Source organism: Dromiciops gliroides, chromosome 3 (genome assembly GCF_019393635.1).
Source record: "Dromiciops gliroides isolate mDroGli1 chromosome 3, mDroGli1.pri, whole genome shotgun sequence".
Taxonomy (NCBI): domain Eukaryota; kingdom Metazoa; phylum Chordata; class Mammalia; order Microbiotheria; family Microbiotheriidae; genus Dromiciops; species Dromiciops gliroides.
Genome location: NC_057863.1, coordinates 392,444,398 through 392,448,171, shown reverse-complemented (window position 1 = coordinate 392,448,171; position 3,774 = coordinate 392,444,398). Strand labels below are relative to the sequence as shown.

Here is a 3,774-nt window from a genome sequence, read left to right as displayed (position 1 = left end):
TTCAATCCAATACTAAGAAAAGAATACTAGAACTTGCTATTACTTCCAAAATAGCTCCCTCAAATAGTATCACATTCTATTCTAAGTGACAAAAAGATGCTAATGTAGTTATTTACAGATATGAAGCTTGTACATCCTTTTACATCTGTAATTTCGCTTTATGATTTTCCATTAAAAATTAACTCTATTAGAACACTATAAATTATAATCTTTGACTCATATTTTACACCAAAGAGATAAATACTGCCACCCCAAACCATTAAATGCAGCTCACCTTCGGTAACCATGCTAGTTATTAACTAACTAGTGTCTGGGCTGCTTCTATACACTTTGCTTCTCATTTTTCCATGGTTCAAAAACTGATTATGGGCATGAGAAATTATCCAGTTTCCATGAATCAAAGTTTAGATTGCACGTCAGCATTTAAAAATTCACGTGCAAGCACTAAGTGTTCAGCAGCTATTCCAAATTCCTGTTCAAGTTAAAGCACTATTCCAAAATGTTCTCTCTCCTCCTTATGGTCTTCAAATAAAACTCTACTATCGATTACACATGAATCTAAAGTTTTAAGAACTATTCTTTAGAAAACCTGGGATTAGGATCCTTTGTAAAGGAGAAAGGGAGATTACAAACAATACCAACACTGAAAAGTAGACTTCACATTGCCCTTGTGGCCAGAACTTTTCATTTTCTAAAAGACAGCAGGTAAGGTAAGCCATCTGACTTCTTGGACTTCAGAACCTTGATTGAGAGGAACTACAAACGTTACAACTTTTGTAAGATTATAGAAAAAAATTCTTAGAAAAAATACTCATTTCAAATATTAGTCACACTGTTGAAATGCTCACCCAATAGTAATCATTTGTTCTTCAGTAGAAATAGAATACCATAGCAAATGCCCCCAAATTGCTTCATCCTATTACTACAACTATTAAAAACCAAACATTTAGAAAAATCAGCAACTGTGTGTTTGTGTAGGGGTAGGCCTTATTGAACATGTGCAACTTTGTCCTCTACTAATTATTTCAATAGGCACCACAATTATTTGAATAAGTAACAGCAGAGAGCATGTGACAGATACTAAAACTAAGATTAAGTACGATATTTCAAAAAACCTAATACTGGTACAAGTACTTGCTATTGGTACACCATTGGATGCACATGAAAGCAAATCTAATAAAAGCCTCCTTGGGGCACTGAATGGAATTTACTTTGCCTTGACTGATTCTCGCTCTAACCAGCTCACCCTAACTTTCTGTTTATAGTGATATTCCTTTAAAAAGTCTCGTAACATTGATGGTAAAGGGAGGCCATCAATCCCTTTTTATATGGTGCACCTACAGATCACCGCGCGGCAGATATACTGCAGGCTAAAAGGAAAAGTCCTATTCAGTGATACAGTAAGCAACGGTTCAAAAAACATGCAAGAATTTGGGTCTTTATAATATTCAAGGAGCCCTGTTACAGTAGAGGAGTGAAACACGCAGGGATCATGGGCATCGAAGATAAAGTTGTGGTTCCACTGCTCAATGCTCGCATGCAGGGACCAGTTGTAGTGACGGAAGCTCACAGAGAAGAGGTAGTCCTCTTGCGCAGAGTCCCTGAGCAAGAAGAAAGTGCCTTCGGGCTTCTCTTCAAGGAGGGCCTCCGCTTTATAATGGTCCATCACACCCCAATAGCACAGATTCCCCGTGATCTGAAGCAAATCAGGCACGAGGCAGCGAATGTAGTAGATCTGCTTGTGAACCTTCCATGCTCCCTGGCGGCCAGTGTGGGCATGGGTGTGGCTGTCTCTGGAGCCCTGATGCTGCTTCTGCCTCCCAGCCTGCAGGCAGAGGGTGGTGGTGTCCTCTTCAGAGTCACAGCTCCCCTGTGGGGAGACAGCATTTTCTCCATTCATGTCAGTCATTCCTTGGGCTAACTTTAGTCCCAGTTTATATAAGGGATTAACCTGTGCAGTGGCCTCAAAGGTATGTATTTGTGCATTGTGAGGAGGATCCACGCTGTCTTCTTTCCCGAAGTCAATCTTCTTCATCTTCAGTAGAAACCAAAGAGGGATCAAAGGTATCAAAGAAGGTTGAATGTGGGCTCATGGGAGCCGTGTGCTGCTTAATCAAATGCCGCTTCTGGGATAGATCTGATCCAGCAGGAAAAGGACATTTTTCAAACATTAATTCAGAAAGGTATATTTTTCTTTTATTAGAAGAGGGGTTTTGCTTGTTTATTATAAGTTCTCATGGGAAAGCATAACCAAACAGTGTCTTGCAGCCTCTGCCTCAGAGAGCAGCTTCCCAACATCCTGCTAGAGACACTCTCCATGTCATGGACAGAGCTCACGTCATATCGTCTCTCTCTTCTCTGCAGACCGCTTCTGGTCCTACCAAACCTTTTCTCAGTATCTAATGAACTTTGCGTATTTGTAGAACAGGAATGTTTCTTCTTCCCATCCCATGGAGCATGTCAAGAGTAGGAGTCTCTCTGCACGACTCTTTCCTGTTGTGGTGATGCATGAGTCATTTTCCTTGTCAATGCTTATTTCTACAATCTGAGTGATTTCAGTGGCACAATTTTGGTTTCTCCTTGAAGAATTCTTTGAAGGGCTTAATTCAAGTTGTAAGGCAACATTCTCTTGTAAGGGACTGCTTTGTTGCTGAGGAGCCAAATTCCCTATGCTGATGTTCCTTTCCTTGACAGATACTGGAGTTCACATCTATATTTTCACTGCTGTTCCCCCTTCATGGTTAAAAAGGTTCTGACACCTGTATTTGAAGTTTTTCCACATCTTCCCCACTTTATCCATTGATTTTGATATCTAAAACCAATGTCATCTACATACATCTCCCATCAACAGGCTTCATTATGGAAATATTATTTGATGACCCTGTGAGTTTATGGACTTGGATACTCCCTCCAACAATGCAAATCACAAGCCATTCATGCCTTCTCATCCTGGCAAATCTTGGCCTCGTTGTCTCCATAACATGCTGGGGCTTTCTTTTAAATCTCCACTTGGAGAGAAATACGTCTTGAAATTTTCATCAATGTTTTCTGAACAGTCATACTAAAGTTTTTCAGAACCAGCAGGAGCCCTGGGGTGCAGGCGGCCTCCTCTAGGGGCACCTGTGCCCCAGCAGGACCCAGCCAAGGCGGCGCAGCCAGGGTGCAGGCAAGTCTTGCTGCCCGCCAGTCCCGACTTCAGTGACCACCAGGGCGCCTTCCCACTTCCTCCTGACTGAGCCTGGGGGCCCCAGCTCCACCCTCTATATTAATTCTTAAGCAATTATTTTCTTCAGAGACGTTTTTCCACTTGGCTTTTCAAGCTGTTGACTTTTTTTTTCATGACCCTCCTGCATCATTCTCATTTCTCTTTCCACTTTTTCCTCTACCTCTCTTATTTTATGTTTAAAGTCCTTTATGAGCACTTCCATGGCCTGAGACCAATTCATATTTTTCTTGGAAGCTTTAGATGTAGGAGCCTTGACTTCTTCTGAGGGTTTATTTTGATCTTCCTTGTCACCAAAGAACCTTTCTGGTGTCCACATTTTATTTTTCTGTCTGCTCATTATGCCAGTCTGTTTCTTGACTTTTAACTCCATCTTAAAGTGGGGCACTGCTTCCAGGACACACTGTCCCAAGCTTCAGGTTGTTTCAGGTGGTATGATTTAAGGAGAGGCAAGCTTTAGACTCCCCTGGCCTGTGCTCTGGTCTGTAAATAACCACAGGTCTGCTAGCTCTTTAACCCAGGAACAGAATTTTGTTTTACTGAGGTTGCAA

General features: G+C 41.5%; 1 pseudogene; it reads right to left on the bottom strand.

Annotated features, from left to right (window-relative positions):
- Positions 1-1,207: 1,207 nt before the first annotated feature.
- LOC122751391 lies at positions 1,208-2,800 on the bottom strand (annotated as a pseudogene).
- Between the last annotated feature and the right edge of the window lie 974 nt (positions 2,801-3,774).